Source organism: Grus americana, chromosome 20 (assembly GCF_028858705.1).
Source record: "Grus americana isolate bGruAme1 chromosome 20, bGruAme1.mat, whole genome shotgun sequence".
NCBI lineage: Eukaryota > Metazoa > Chordata > Aves > Gruiformes > Gruidae > Grus > Grus americana.
Window position 1 is genome coordinate 4,127,074 of NC_072871.1, and position 16,515 is coordinate 4,143,588.

The 16,515-nt window shown below is 48.6% G+C and overlaps 1 pseudogene; it reads left to right on the forward strand.

Moving 5' to 3' along the window:
* LOC129215634 (CMP-N-acetylneuraminate-beta-galactosamide-alpha-2,3-sialyltransferase 4-like) overlaps positions 1 to 16,096 on the forward strand; it is a 90,690-nt pseudogene extending 74,594 nt beyond the window's left edge.
* Positions 16,097 to 16,515: the final 419 nt, after the last annotated feature.

Below are 16,515 nucleotides of genomic sequence, written 5' to 3' on the forward strand. Positions count from 1 at the left end.
CCCAGCTGCCATCAGACTCCTCCTTTCCCCCCCCTCTGGTGCTTTTTAAAATTTTTTTACTTCATTTGTTTTATTTTTATTTTCTTGATGAGTGCAAGAGCCAGAAACAAGGGCCATGAAGCCAGGAGTGCCCCGTGCTGCCACCGTGCCTGTCCCCACAGTGGTGCTGCTCACAGCATCTGCTTTTTGGCCCTGGGGCATGCAGGGCTGGACCTGGCTGCAGCCTCCTTTGTGAGGCACAAGCAGAAGAAGCCCTGACAGGCTTTTCCTCTCTTTGCTCTCCAGCCATTTCCTCCTGGTCTGTCCTCTGAAGGGCTTAGTGCTCACTGGGACAGTCTCTGCCCCAGGACCTAATGTGGGCAGTCAGTCGGGGAGAGCTGTGAGGGCTTTGCGCTCCAGATCAGGGGGCACTGGAGGGAAAATTGGGGCCTTGTGACGTGAACATCATGCAGATGTTCCCTGTGTCAGGCTGGACCACAAGCCAAGGAGATGTGGGGGAGTGTGTGCATACCCCAAGAGCAGGGTATCTGTCTCTCCCTAAGCCTGACAGTGCATGTGGATCCATCCTCTCCTACCTGCCCTGCAGGGCTTCTGCCCTGAGCTGTTGCGGTTTTATTGCAACCGCTCATTTTTCCCTTGCAATCGTTCATTTTTTCCCTTGCAGAATAGGTTAGGGCTTGTGCTTGCGTATCTTGCTGCTTGTCTGAGGGTCGGGGGAAGAAAGGCCGGAGCCGCGGAGGGCAGGATGAATTGCCAAAGCTTTGGGCTGGAAAGCTGGCATCAGAGCAATGGGAGAAAACATGAGGACTGAAGGAGGGTTTCATTTGGGGTCCTGCCACGGAGGGCACTAGGGGAACGGGAAGGGGCAATAGGCCGTGCAACAACAGTGATAGCCCTGTGGAGGGGCAGGATCCACGCAGGACCCCGCAGTGGAGATGCAAACAGGTCTGGCTCCCAAGAGACATGGCTGCAGCATCCCGAGGTGCCTTTTCCCACCAGGTAGCCAGACAGCAGCAAGCAAAGGGAACACAGTGACACCAGCAGCCCCGAGTGCTGCCAGCCACGCGCCTTGCCCTCCCCACACCGTACGTAGAGCAGGGCTCCTCTGTCCCTGGCTCTGCTGCTGGACATCCCCTTCCCAGGTCCCCTGGGGTGGCAGGAGACCATGTTGCGCTTGCCAGTCACTTGCTGCCATCACTGATCGGGGGCACTTTACAGCTGTCACTGTAGGTGCTGTCAAGGCATCGCGATGCCGTTTGCCAGCGTTGTTAATGAGCATTCTCTCCCATGGATTCGCTTAACAATGTGGCACAGCGCCCGCTGACAGGAGCTGAGGACCTGCCACGGCTGGAGCAGGGTTTATTAAGCAGCAAGAAGGGCCTGCTGGGAAATGTCCGGGATGGGGAATTTTCCAGGCGAAATAGAGGGCAAAATCCCCATTTTCTACTCCATGGCTCCTTTCCTGGGGGAACCTTTGCTATTCCCCTCTGAGATCTCCGCAGCCTGCAACGGCCCTGTGGGATGCAGGGCTGATTCTTCAGTTCTGTGCTGAAGGGCATTGAAATTGCTGAAACATTCGGTTGCCCAGAGAGCGTCGCGGCATGGGGCTCCCCTGCAGCCGCCTCTTGGTGTGCGTGTGCATGTGGCGGTGGTGGCCACAGGACCTTTTTCTCCTGGGTGGTCAGTGCCAGGAGCTGGGGCATGCCACCTCCAGGGACACTGAGGTTTTACTTGCCAGTTCATCTGCCTCCTTGGCCCCTGCAAGTTTTGTCAGCCAGGAGTGTCTCTGCAGTGCGTACCTAAAGCACATGATGGCACTGCAGGAGCGCAAAACCGCCTCGGCTTCCTCTGCAACTCAATTGGATTTTTAACCCCTCCGTGGAGGTGAAGCTCCTGCAGGTGCGGTGGCTTTCCAGGGACAAGATGTGGAAGGAGGTTTGAGGGGCAGTGATGCCCAGTGCTCTGCTGTCCCCAACTAGGAAAAGCCTTGAGTCCGAGCTGCTGGCTGCTGCTGCAGGATTGCCCCATCTCCTTGGGACTGGACGAAACACGAGTACATATAGTGCCGCAACGTGGGCCTGAGTGTGTGTTTGTGAGCTGGCATCTTCCAAAATGCACGGTGGATGCTTTGTGCAGTGGTTCCTTGCAGCTGTACGTGGAGGAGTCCCTTGTCTTGGCATGCATGAGACCATTCCCCCTTTCTGCATAGGCCCAAACAAACCTTCCCCAAAGAGACCGGCTGTGCTTAGCCAGGCAGCGAGACAGGAAGGTCTAAGGCTAATCCAGGCAGTAGCACCTGTAGGTCAATGTGCACCAAATGCATCCGCCTGGGCACACTGAGGAAAGCTGCCCGTGCCCTGGGCTTGCTCAGACCCCGTTGCTGCCATGTTGTCCGGCTTCACCTCCTGAGCTCACAGAGGCAGAGAGATGGTCTTGAAATACATGCCGGTGGGAAGCAAGCTCTGGTGCAGGTCTTGCATATAATATCCTGCTGGCTGGCAGCTGGGTTTTGGAAGAGTGCAAGTGGATTTGTTAGTTTGCTGGTTCCTGAAGCTACTAGCCAAAAACCAAGGAGAGCTGTAGAGACGAACAGAAAGGCTGCAACGGCATTTCCATATAGCACATGCTTTTTCCTGAAATAATCCCTGCGGGAGAGAAACTCTGTAAAAATATCTGGATGTGACAATCCTGGTATTTATCTGTTCTTATCTACAAAGAATTAAAGATGTATAACCCAGCAAGTTCTGCCCAAATTATTGCCGGATCCCGCAGATATCGAAAACAGTGTGATCCCCTTCATAGAGTTTGTCTTGAATTATCTGGTGGACACAAGGTGGATGGCTCTGCTTTTCCCCCTCCTGTTGTATCCTTTGGAAAAACTTCTCTCTAGTACTTTTCCATAAGGAACAAGACATATATCCAGGAGAGGAGGGGAAAAAAACCTCTTCCAAGAGAGGAGAAGGACAGAGGAGGTCTGGTTCCTGCTGCTCTCATCTGTCTCTCTGGATGGAGCACTCTTTGCTTGATATCTCCCTGTTGTAAATGCAGCTGATTGATTTTCTTTCTCTTTCTTCTTTTGCACTTGTTTATTTTAATAAAGATAGATTTATTTTTTTTTTGGAAACCTAAAGCAAAATGTTCCAGTGTCTCCACCCACCCTCCTGGCACTAAGCGCTGATGGTTATTTCGGTGGTTATAATTTGATTTCTGCCTCTCCTGCTGGGCTGATGTGAGAGAAACAATATTTAGAGAAGTTGATTTTTAATTTATTTTTTTTTCTGGAGCTGGGGAGGCAGAGGCTGGGAGTGGTGTGGGAAGAGGGAAAGAGAATCAGCAAGAATGCACTCTCATTTTCTAGGCCATTTTTTTTCAAGTTTGCAATCTCTCTCAAGTTTGCAATGGACAAAAATCACAGTATAGCTCAACTAATCAATTGCTCTCTGAAGAATAGAGAGTGCCTCATCTCTTTAGGTATTTTTGTGTTATTCTTGGTCTGCTGCAGTGACTCATTGTAGCTGCTCTATGCCAATGATTTTGGGTTTATAGCCTGAACTGTGATAATCTCCATTTTGCAAGTGGGGAAACTGAGGCATGGAGGAGTAAATTGGCTCCTTCCTTCTCAGATCCCCTGTGCAGCCAAGAATAGCATACAGCACAGGCACAGAGGGCTGACTTCCAGGATTTAGTCAGCACACACAACCCAGACCACATCTTCAGCAGCACTCAGCGGCCAATTAAACTTAGACAAAATGAGGTTTTCACTAATGCTTAGCAGCCAGCCCTTCTTCAGTGATAAAACTGAGCAGCACATTTTCAAATAATTCAGCTACTCCTCAGCTCTTGCAGTTTCTTAAGGAAAAGCTCCTGCATTTTGCTAAGAGGAATGGCTTTTTCTTTGCCAAAAATCTGACCCTTCATTTCTAGACACAGAATTGAAAACTTGTTCATCACTTTTTTCTAGTTTTTAAAGGAGTAGCATCTCTCTTTTCCTTTTTTTTTTTTTTTGTTTGATTTTTCAGGCTTCTAGGAACAGGGCTAGTGATTGCTTCTGTGCATATCTGAAGATAATAGCTTTGCTAAATAATTTTTCCTCTTCTAAAATATATATCAAGATTGTCTGCTGCATAGTTTACATTTCCTGCTGTGAAGACAAATACCTTAATTAAAATGGAAGGGAGAAAAAAAAATCACACAGAAAAAGCCTCTGTGAAAAGAATCCTAAAAGGCTTGAGAGAAGTAGAAATGGGCAAATGAAGCCCTTTGGCAGCCAGGATGCATTTTGCATGAACGAGTGCATGTATGCACACAGGCTTTTGGGACTATTCTGCTCAACGCAAGGAGGGAAGTGCTGGTGAAAGCCCCGGCTGCATGAAGAAACCCGATTGCATTTCTGAAAGCAACAAGACACCTTTTCTCAAGCTGCTTGTCCTCCACCTCCTACTGCTCCTGCTCCAGTCTGTGTGCAGGACAGGTGGAATGGCTTGGTTTCAGATGATTGTACCAAGAATAAGAAGGAAACAGGATCTTCCTGTTTGACCCTGCCTCTTTCCTTCACTTAAAAGCAAAATGTTAACCCCCTATGGTTGCTGTGTTTGATTATGGGACTCCTTGTACCTGCTGTCCCTCCCTTGGCTTTAGCTTGCCCCTGGGGAAAGCACAGCAGCAGAAAACAGCAAGAAACTCCTACGTGTGCCAGGCTGATATTAACTCCAGGGACAGATGAGAGGGATGGGAAGCTCCAAGTACAAAATTGCTGTCCAGACCCGAAGATTTTCTCCCTAAGTCTGGTTAGACACTGAAAGCATTGCATCTAGTTTTAAATGCAAAGTTTGACAGATCAGGAGAAAGAGAGACCCCATTTACAAGCAAAAGCACAATGCGATTCTGCAAGGCTACCAGGGCTTCCCATTTGATGCACTGTGGGTGCTGCCCACAGCTGAAGGATTACTGGAGCTCCTTGGCATGGCCAGGGGGAGCAGCAGCTGCCAGCCCTGGGTTTCAGGGGGCAGCGGTGCTCCGGCTGGGTGGCAGTGGCAGAAGGATCTGCTTGGATGGATTAATCAGCCTTGCAAAGGTTTTTTTCCAGGCTAGGGTATAGGGAGAAGAAGGCGGATTGAGAGCATCACAGAGCACTTCCCCCTGCTGAGCTGGGATTTGTATCTAGCTCATTGAGGATAATTAGATGATCACCATCAGATGGATAAGCTGAGCTCTCACTTTCTGCACCATCCTTATAAGAGAGGAGCATATTATTCCTGTTTTTCACCAGCCTGAACCAGCAATCGTCTCTTTGAGCTGTGATGCTGTCCCTATATAATTAAGGCTGTCAGTCAGACTCAGACACCTAAACACTACAAACTCCATGGCTTATGAGGATTGATCACAGGACTTTATTGCTTGGCAGTCAAAGCAGCACTTTGCAGGCTCTCTTGTCCCTTGTTGGAGGAACAAACTGTGGGGCTGTGAGAAGGAAATGTCCCTGGGAAAGTGGTGAGGTGCTTGCCGTGCTTACTGGATATGCCAGCTGTGCCCATGGGTTGTCTACAGGTGGTGGGATGAGCCACACTGATCCTGATTGCTGTTTCTGGTTCAGAGCCTTCTTCTGGGGCTCAGGGTACAGGTGGGACCTGCCTATGATGGCAGAGAGTTTGAGTGCTTATCTATAGCCTTGACCAGCCAGAGCACCCAGCAATACAGTGAGAGAAGGGCTTGACCCAGTGCAGCTGCACAGGGGTCTTGTGGGTCAGCAGACAGAGTATGGGGGGGACCAGCGCTGTAGGGATGGAGGCATGGCATCAGGAAGTCCAGGCTTGTGGGATGGACATGCAGCCTATCTGACCCTGCAGAAGTGCCTGGCGAAAGCTTATCAGCCTGGTTTTTGACTGGTGGTGTTTCTACTGTTTTGCAGGATGTGTATGGAGACAGCATGAGTACCGGATCCGCAGCAGGGAGGCTCTTTGCCTTCTTCCAGTGCAAAAAGCTGGTGGTCTGGCTCTGTGTAGGTAAGGAAACCTCAATGCATGCTGAGCCCTGCTCTCTCCCAGCCAGCACTCACCGCTGTGTCCCCATGCCCTAGGGCCTTGCTGGGCCGGGGCTCTGCAGAAGGAGGGGACCCTCCTGCCACTGTCATCTTCACTGGAGATCCCCAAAATGGGACATGACTGAAGAAGGGAGGGAGGAGACATGTTTCCATAAATGAGACACACGCAGACCTAGGTGTCCGGACTTACATGTGCTCCCAACACATGGGTATCAGCAACAGGAGCACAGGCCCTGGTCACGGTGTCCCCTCCTAGCTGCATATTGATTGTTCCAGCAGTTGTGTCTCCCCAACACTGAGCCACCTTCTGCAAATGGCCCCACCCAATGCAGCTTTTCTGTGCGCAGGCTTTGTATTCGTGTTTGTCACTAGCAAAGCTGAGCTTCTCCAGAGAGGCTTTAACTGTGCCTGTTTTGGGTGTATTTTTAGAAAATCAAGTCTTTAGGGGTGTGGAGAGTAGAAATGCATCTAAAAGGTGACTTGTTTCCCAAAGTATAAAAATCTTTTTGTTGTTTTGCACAATTGTAAAGTGAATTTTCTCCTATGCCCACCCAATATGCTGCCTCTGCAGCGAGGGCAAAGGAGGAATAACTGCTTTCAAAAGTGTTAATATTTGCAAACACCTGTGTGAGGCCTGCATCCTGTGTGATATGTGTGCATGGGGCTGTGGGAGGCTAGAGCAGGGTTAATGTGCTTCTGTGATACACAAATTAAATTCCTCTATGTGTGTGGGAGGTCTAGCAGTCACCCTCTGATAAATGCTGCTGCGATCTTTGCAGGAGTAGGGTCCAGAGGTGGGTGTTTACCTGTGTTATGTGTATGTGTGTACCAGCCCAGAAGTAATCGGCTGATGAAAGCCTCTGTGCGGTGTGTGTAGGAGGTCCAGGAGAGACCCACTGATATAGTGCCTGTACGAGTGCATGTAACTGCCTGCGATCTCCCTCCAAGAGTAAAAGAAACCCAATTCTAATTTCATAGTCATTGAAAAGCTCGTCGTTTGTCACAGAAAAAGTCACTGCTGCTTAATGACCAAGATGTGACCAGTGTCATTTTATTTAGATGGGTGTAAATGATGGAGGGCTTTTTCCCCTCTGCATCTGCAGTCCCAAATTCACCCGTGTGGAGCAGGGCACTCGGGGTGAGCTGCACTCATGTTCTGAATCAGCACAGCACCTTGCTCAAGGTGAAGAGCTGCTCGGACAAGCTATCATCCGTGTTACGGAACTGCTTTTGGCTAATCTTTTCTCTGGCATGAACCTCTTGATTTCAGCCTGGGAAGCAGCTGTGGTCAGAACTGGAGGATTTCTCCTGCATGTGCATTTCTTCTTATTGCTGTGAGCTTTTGTCCTCTGGGCTTTGCACACAAGAACCGTGGTGTGGGTTGCAGCTGCATCCTACTGCCTGTCTGTGGGATAACGGATCATTTTGTGCAACAGGGGCTGTTTGAAGGTCCTCACGATCCCCTGTCCCCTGTGACATCCCGAGGAGCAGCCAGCTGACAGCCATAGGGAGAAAAGAGCGATGGAGCCCATCTGTCAACGTGGGACTCCACAGCTCACCCCAGCAGTGGGCATGGCCAGGATGGCTGTGGGTGCAGGGGAGGGGAGCCAGGCTTTGGGACCAGGCCAGCCCCACAGGGAGCATGCTGAGGGGCCAAGGGCTTGTCCAGCTCAGGGAGTGCCATGGTCAATCCCTTCCCGTCTCTGCACTGTCACTGTGTCACTTTACAGATTGATGTGAGTGATTGCTGGAGCCCTGTGAGGCTTGAGCTTGCAAGCAAGTGTCCTTAGCTGCTGGGAAAAGATGCTGCATTTACTCGGGCTCATCAACAGAAGGTTGCATTTCATTTTGTCTAGCAAGGGGCTAACTCAAATACAGCCACGTGGAGGCTCCAAACTCTGAAACAGGGGCTCGCCTGCAGGTCTGATGGCTGCAGGGGCTTGGGAGATGCTGTCGCGGGGAGGGGGAGAGGTCCTGTGGGCTGTACAGTGGGGTGGTCCTAGCTGGAGTGCTGCGGCCACGTGGCTGCTCCACCTGCATCAGTCTCTCCATTGCCTTCTGCAGGTCTGTGCGTGCAGAGCCCGTACTACTCTGTGATGAACTCACATGAAAGTCACGTTGAGTAAGTTACCTTTTCTTCTTCCCTTTTCTGACCTCAGTGCTACTGTGGTCTGGGCTAATGATGGGGGACAATTCATTATTGTGGAAAGAAGAGGCAACCACCCTCCCAGGATAAAACCGGGATGAGAAACAGCTCACTCAGTAAGATGAATCCTTGGGGACCTGGAGGACTGTGTTCTGCCTGGCAGTGACGTGAGGGCAGGGCAGACAGAAAAGTAGCTGGATGAAACAGCATCAGTGAGCCAGGAGGTGCTTTAGCTAGACTTCAGCAGAGACCCCCTGGTGCTGACGGTCACTTCCAGAGTGCCTTGTGGACATCCCACAGTGCTATTCATTGCTTGTCTCTATCTGGAGGAACAAATGAGGCTTACCTGAGGCCAATGATTTTCTAAACTCAAACTATTCAAAGTCCTGAACAGCTTGACCTTACTTTGGCATTAGGTCTCCAGAGATCTTTTTCCACCCAAATTCCTTTGTGTAAAGGAGCCCTTTATGTGCTCTTGGGGGGTGAGGGGTGCTGTTCATGGGGCAGAAGTGGTTGGGAGCTGGGAGACAAGACAACATGGTCAGGAGCTCAAAACCCTACATTGATAGACCTCTTTCAGAGACCTCCTGAACTATCACTGATTCTCAGGCCATAATCCGAGAGCCTTTAGGAAGGGCTAGTAAGAAATGAAACTTGTTTCTTTCACAGTAAGCATCTTGGTGCTTGCCAGAGACGCTTTGTGTGGAGAAAGCCTTTTCTTGGAAGGTTTGTTAGCCATGTCTCGTTTCTTTGGGGAATTTTGTTGAGAGATGAATCAGTATTTCAGTGGCTGCTGATGGGTGGAGACTGGCAGTCTGGGGTTTATGTGCAGATACACAGGAAGGGAAACAGAGACCAGTTCAGCTAACTGTTGCACAATGGCATCTTGACACCATTACAAGTGAGTCAACAGGCCAGCAGAATGATGCAATACAGATGCGTGTGTAAAATGTCCTCTGAAGGACAATCAGAGAGAGAAAAGATGCGCTGTTGAACTGATCTGTGTGCAGCAAGGCTTTGTCATGGATGTCATGAGCTTTGTCATGAAATGAATGAATAAATTAAATTGGAAATGTAACTGGAATCCTGCCCCTCTCTCCTCTTGTGGATAAACAATGAAAGGATGAATAAGTGCTCCCCAAACGTGTACAGAAAGAATGATGGAAAAGGGAGAGGAACTGGGAGGCCAGAACTGGAGGGAAATGAGATTTTGCTGTCACTGCTGCTCAGAAGGTAGATTAGAAACAGCAGTATTGACTGTGTTTAACAGATGTGGGTCATTTCTGGGAAGTACTTCAGGATAGTTCAGTAGCTTTCTAAAGCTCTTCATTATGCAGCCTGCTTCAGCTGCCCTAGTCCTTGTGTCTGATGCTGCTGTGACTGCTCCACTCATCCCTAAACTGCTGCCTCTCTGAATCTCTCTTGGTAGGTTTGAATCTCACTGGAAGCCTTTCCTGACCAGCAAATCCTTATACTTGCTCATGGACAGACCTTTTAGAAGAGAGCTTGAAAAAGTTCTGTGGTTCCGTAAACTGCCTTTTGGGCTGCAGAGCTCAGGTATGACAATGCTCTTCCCTCAGCATTGTTGTGTCTTGGATGGACACTGTACAGCTGGAAAGCCTCCCCTTTATGGGGCAGCCTTGAATGCTGCAGAGGAGATTGAAATACAGCTGGGCACCAAGGTGCATCAGATGAAATCTGGACTGACTGGATGGCATACCTTTGAGAAAAGGTCATAGGCCATGATGGTGGTGATGGAGGAAGAGGGCAGAGTTTTAACTCCAGGCTCTAGCTGTGCCAGGAGGGATGGAAAGGGGAAGGCTGTCAGCATTGCTCTTGTGGATGGAGCAGGAGCCATTGTGGAAGTTACCAAATGCCAATGGAGAGAAGATACTGCGTGGGTCGGAGCCTTTTGCCTTCTTCAGTGTGAGGTACTACAGAGCAGCTTTGGTTGCTGGTAGCGCTGGTCATAAAGTGCATGCATTTTTATGTGGAAAGATGCCTCAGTTTGTACAAGGTTGGGCGTCTCTTTGGAACAAAAGAAAAAGGAGAGTTCGCCTGTTGGCAGTGGTGGGGCCACATTTCTTCCCCTGAAGATGACTCTTCAATTTCTTGTCTTCCAGTTCTCTCTGCTTTTACCACATTGCAGCTTCTTCCACAGCAGGAGTTGCCTGGATCCTTTGCCAGGTACAAAGACTGGGCTGGAGATGGGTGTTGGGGTTAGACATGTGAGGGAAGTGATAGCTGGGTTGAGAGCCCTGGTGTCTGCAGCTACTCAAAGTTCTCTCTCTCAGTGCTCAACTTCACAGCCCTCTCTGCCTCTCACTCCTGTCACTGTTCATCTCCTCTCGGTAGGTTTCTCTTTCTCTCCCTTTCAAACACGCTCTTTCAAGCAGCTCTCGTACTGACGAACTTAAGCTGCTAGATCCCAGCTCCCTCCCTTTAACTTCTGTCATACCCTGATTTCCGTTCTCAGTATTGCCCTGTCCCATCTATTTTCCCTTGCTCTAACTCCATCCCAAGCGTGAAAGTTGGGTGCCTCCCTCAGTTCTGCCTTGACTTTCCATTTCTTTAGTGTCTTGTGTCCTCTAGCTGACTAGAGATCCCTCACAATTGTGCTGGTATGTTGATGGCACTGCATTGCCTTATGGTCACTACGATAAGACCCATCTGGCTAGGATACAGCCAGAGTCCTACTAGTCATGGCTTCTGTCCTCCAATGCCACCCCAGCACTTACCTGGGAACATCAAGAAGAGCCTCAGGGGATGCTAATCTAACCTGGTGGACATACTTGTCAGAGAAGGACTTCATCTCTTGCAATCTATTCTTTTGCCAGCTTATGGTGCCAAAGGTGCATTGTGGTCGGCAATGGCTACTCCATCCATGGCCAACGGTTTGGGAAAATGATTGACTCTCACCACGTTATCATAAGGTACTGAATTCTCACTAAAGCCTTTACAATTAAGCAGAGGTTGAGGAGTGATAATGTGCATGTGACTTTCTTGCCTGGCAAACATAACATCTAGGATCTATCAGCTCAGATAATCAAAGAACTTTCTTGCAGTTTGTGGCCAAGCACAGGCACTGCACGAGCCAGAACTTGTACTGCTCATTCACAGATGTTGTACCTGGGACCTGGATAGCCATCTCCAGCTTGGTGGAGTGGCAGGCAATCCCAGTCTAACAGGACTACATGCATTTTTACTCTGACTTGAGAAAGTAATTTAATTTGTCTGTGCATCACTTCCCCATCTGAAAAATAGCAGTTGTCTGCCACCTCTGTCTGTCTTTTTATTACAAGGGAGGAACTCTTGGTGTGTCTGTGTGAGGTGTTCCATACTGTGGAACCAGGCTGCCAGGTTGGGCCATAATGTGTGTTGGTGCACTCAAGTGAGTTCACTTGGCCAGTCATGTATCTGACAGTACACAGCTGCTTCCATGGGTGGGAGCAAGTGATACTGAAACTAGACAAATCCTGCCCTTATGACTTTGATTCTCAGATTAAATGATGCTCCAATAAAAGAGCACAAGGTAGATGTGGGCAAGAGAACCAGCATCCGCCTCTTCTTCCCTGAATCAGCTCTGCCCAACCCTCTGGAAAACAACGACAATGATACACTGATGCTGTTTGTCCCATTCAAGCCCCTGGATTTCCTCTGGCTGAGGGAAGTATTGCTGAAAACAAGGAACAAGGTGAGAAGTCTTTAATGAGGGAAGGTTGAAACCAGGTTATTGTAGTGACATGTTCAATAGCTCTAATAATCATGTATCTTTCAGATATTTAATAAGCTACATAATACGCCTGAGACCTTATTTTTTCACTAATTAGAAAGACCCCAGTCTCAGCCACATTGGATACAGGTGTATGAGAATGAGTGGAAAAGACCAGGGAATCCTTTGTTTCTCCACGCTTTCCTGAGTCCTTCTGAGCACCCAGCCAGAGCAGTAGATGACAGCCAGCTCAGGGATCGTTATCATGGCAGTCTGGTGTGCATGGGCATGCCTTAAGTATCTCTCTGCCCTTCTCCTACAGACACAGGTGGGGTTTTGGCGCCAGCCACCCCAGGAGTGGAACGGGAATGTCTCTCAGCTACGTATTCTCAACCCGTATGTCACCTATGAAGCAACGTACAAGCTGCTGCAGCTGAACGAGTCAAGTGGGGTATGATACTGTACTGGAGAGCAGAGAGATGAGTATCAGTGTTCTGTGTCTTCCATCATACCTTACTGCTTCAGTGCCATGCAAGGGGAAGGAAAACCTATTGACTAAATTGGCTAGTCCCTTCCTCTAGAAATGCAGTCTTCTACCGCATTTACTCAAAATGCAGTCTCTCCCTATAGCATGGTGCTTCAGGTTTGGAGCCCTGCTCCTACCCAGAAAAGGAAGACTTTTCCCCACCTGTCACAGCATTGCAGTGCTATTCCAGTCTGCCCCATCACCCCTTGCCATTTTGCATTCAAGTCCCTGGATAGAGTTATATTCCTGTCCATAGTTCTAGATCTCAATAAACCTAGTTTTCTAGCAATGTGCAGCTGTGCCGTATAAGCCCTTTCATACATGTTCCTGTGCTTTCCCTGTCTGAAGACCATTACTGATAATTAGCTAGCATAAAATGGGAGGAATTTTGGTTGGCATTCCTTAAAACACTCTGTCCTCAGAGATCTCTGGCCTGAGGCTGGCTGTTATGCCCACCGCTTCTAGAGCACAGATTTCCCCTTCACTGCATGATGGAGGATTATTTCATTAATGAATCTAATGATACTTTGTCTTTGGTCCTGATGATCTTTGTGATGATGCTGTGCAATCTTTAATTAACTTTAAGCCTGCCAGGCACTACCAGGATGTTTATAATCTGCACAAATGCAGAAGCTTGAAGGCTTGGTGTGGTAAAATAACCTTGTCCAAGGTCATGCAGTGAGTCTTGGCTGGGGCTGAGATTAGATGTCAAGTCCCTGACTGCTGAAGCAATGCTGTAAAAAAAGTACATTTCCCTGTTAAACTGTTTGGAAAGTGCAAAGTGGGAGAATCCAGGCGAGGAGTGTAAAGTGCTTGGTTAGGCTTGGGGGACCAGAGAGCATGTTCAGCTGCTCGTGAGCACAGTGGCTGTGCCGCTCAGTCACAAGGCTTTTAATGCAGCGTTTGAGTTTGTACGTGGCCATGTTAGCTTTACGTGAGCAGAAGGCAGTTTTGTAGCACGCAGGCCAGGGACAGGAATTTAATGTGTGGATTAAAAGTGAGCTATCACATGAGGGCTGCCAGCAGGGAATACACACAGAGGCACATGGAAATGACAGAAATGCAGAGATGTTGTATAGGCACCTGCATGGATGTGGATTTGTTAAAAAGTGTACTGATTCCATCCATTTGAAGCTTTTTGATTTCTATGGAGCTCTGTTCTATCATCCCAGAGGTTGTATGTACGTGAGCCCTCATCTTCTGCAGCACCTTTTCATAAGATGCTCCTTGTCTGAGTTCTGGGAAAGCTGTCCAGGCATCTGTCCTGTTTTATTTGCGTACTTTTTTGCTATATTGAGTGTGGAAGAAGCTACTCGTCCCAGCTACAAAGGTGTTGCTGGTGTCAGTATTGCAAAAGTATGAGTTTGAAATCCTAAACATGTTCTCTTTTTTCCTTTCCCAGAGATATGCCACCACAGGAATCATTGCTTTGAACTTAGCCCTCCATATGTGCCAAGAGGTCAATATTTGCAGGCTTTGGTTACCCTGGCAACCATGACAATACTACACCAATACATTATTACGATACAGGTCGCTCATGGAAAAAAGAGGTAGAAAATGCCTCCCCTTCAAACTAAAGTGTCCTCCATAGGGGAACCTACTGGACAAAGCTGGGAATCAAGCAGCTGAGATGTCTAGTAGCTATCATTGGTGTTAGCCGTGGAAATTCCTTCTGGGACATGCCAGGGGAATGTGTTGAGACATGCTTTGCTCCTAGAGAGCAGCTTGGGCACAGATGCTGGTACCTTCAGGGTGCCTTTCGTCTGTGCTAGTTTGGTGATGAGGTTCCTGTGCTGTGGAAGTCCTGCTAGGGGCTGCAGGCAAAGTTGGGTTGGGCAGGATCCAGTGCATTTTGGGCAGGATGAGGTGCATTGTAAGGAATAATCTGTATTTTTGCCTCTCTTCTCCCTGCAGCTCTTTCAGCACAACATCACTGCTGAGAGGAACTGGCTGCTGAAAATGATCAAGTGGGGGGTGGTTGCTGACATTGCCAGCCCTTCCTTCCAGGCCCAGAACTGCTGAGAGAGGGGTAAGCTGCTTGCTGTCCCTCCCAGACACCACTGATGATCCCAGCTGGGCTTTGCCCTTGCTCCAGGTTGTTTTGAGCAGGTCACAGTACATCCTGTCGCAAGTGGGGTGGGAGATGAATCCCTGAGATTCAGAGCACTTGTCCTTTCCTCCTTGGCCTCTGGTTTCCGCTGCTGGCTGCTGTGGTGGAGCGTGGAGTGTTGCACAACCCTTTGCCTTGGGTAATCCCCTCCTGTTTTGTAAACAGCCATCCTATGCTCATCAGTTATTTGTGAAAAGCACCAAACTGAGATGCTAAGCTGGTCCTTAGCCCCTGAAAAAGGGAGGGGGTGAGGGTGTGATACCTGCCATGGGATTTCAAAGTCCTTCCTAAGCAGACTGGAGTGAGACAGAATCATACCATGGCTTTGGAAAAGGGTCAGGTTGAACATTCAGAGATTTCAGTGTATTGCTAATTGTTGGGAAACATTAATGTCTGCAAGAAACAAGAAACATTTCTTTTATTGTTCTATTTGAGAATAAATGCACTCCTGGTTTCAAGGAGTTGGTACTGTCTTGTGTGAGGGGGATTTCTGGTCAGGACAGGTGAGAATTACCTTAGTGTCTCCTCTGAGATCTTTTCATGGCTTTATGGCCCCATGTAATCCCCCCCCCCTTTTTTTTTTTTTTGTTTCCCTCAGCATGCTGTCTGGAGCTTTCCATGTCTCTTCCATCTTGTTCTAAGCATGGAGCCACCATGCCAAGTCTACTTTGTTTGCTGAAGATCTTCCACATCTAAGAACCCCCTAAACCCCACTTATCTGTGGCTGGCATATGTCCACATTCCACCTCTGGGATCGCATCTTCTCATTCTCTACTGCTTCCGTCCAAGATGCAGCTGTGTCATATTTCCCCTTCTCTACTTCTCTCGTTGCTACTTTCTTCCTGGCCTGTTGTCATTGGTTCACTTCAGTGGCTACCTCACCAAAATGCTGCCTCTAGCAGCAGAAAGAACCTACAGTGATGAACCCACAAGCTGATGGTTATATTGGTACGATCACTTCGCTGCAGCCTCTTCAGGCAGGTGCTCATTGGGAAGAAGGCTCCTCCTGCATAGCTATTTGAGGGCAAACTATAAAAGTGGGGTTGGCTTGACCTACACCAGGCTGCATGTGTCTTACAGCAGCAGCATTCGGGGTGCGGGAGCATTAGTACAGTACCCATATAACTGCTAACTATTTCTATGGGAGATGAAACTTCTGCTTTACCTCCCATTTCCTTCCTCCCTCCCCTTCTCTGTGGTCAGGCTTTCAGGGCACTTCCTGTGCTATTCATGTCACTCCTTTTCCTGGGTAACTTCTCTCCTAGTATGTCAGCCCTGTCTTCTGAAAGCTTGCTGTAACGCCTTGTTTCTCATCATCTGCAAAGTGTTAATACCCTTCATGTTGCTCCCACTGCTATTCCCTTTTGGCCAGTCTGGTTTCTCCTCCACTAGAGCTGAAATGGCTTTTTCCTGGTTGGTGCATGCAATTCATGGACAAAGAAATGCTGAAAACTTCCCCAAAGCTGCCTTGTCCTGGGAGACTGGTGAAAGAACTGGAGGCCATGGTCCAGCTTGAAGGCTGAAGGAGGATGACCTAATCTTGCACGTGCAAGCAGAACTGAACTGAGCTTGGGAGAAAAAGGGTGTTTTAATAAATTCCTCTTTATCAGCTAAACACTGGCTTTGGGTTTTACTCTGTAAACAAATCAGTCTTTACTCTCTAAATAACACGTAATAGCCATGCAGGTTCTGCAGATTCCAGAAATACAGTGTTCCAAATGCATGCAAATATGGCTCGACCACTCTTGGAATTTATTGCTTTGTAAGTAATAGAAGTGGGCTCTCATCTATGTGGACAATTAATATTCTATGTTCTTCTCCTGGTAGAGTAAAATGGCATAAAAATCTTAATGTTTAAAAGCTGATGTATAAAGTAAGCTATGAACTTGGCCAGGTTGGATGAGGCTTTGGGCAACCTGGGCTAGTGGAGGGTGTCCCTGCCCATGGCAGGGGGGTTGGAACTAGATGATCTTTGAGGTCC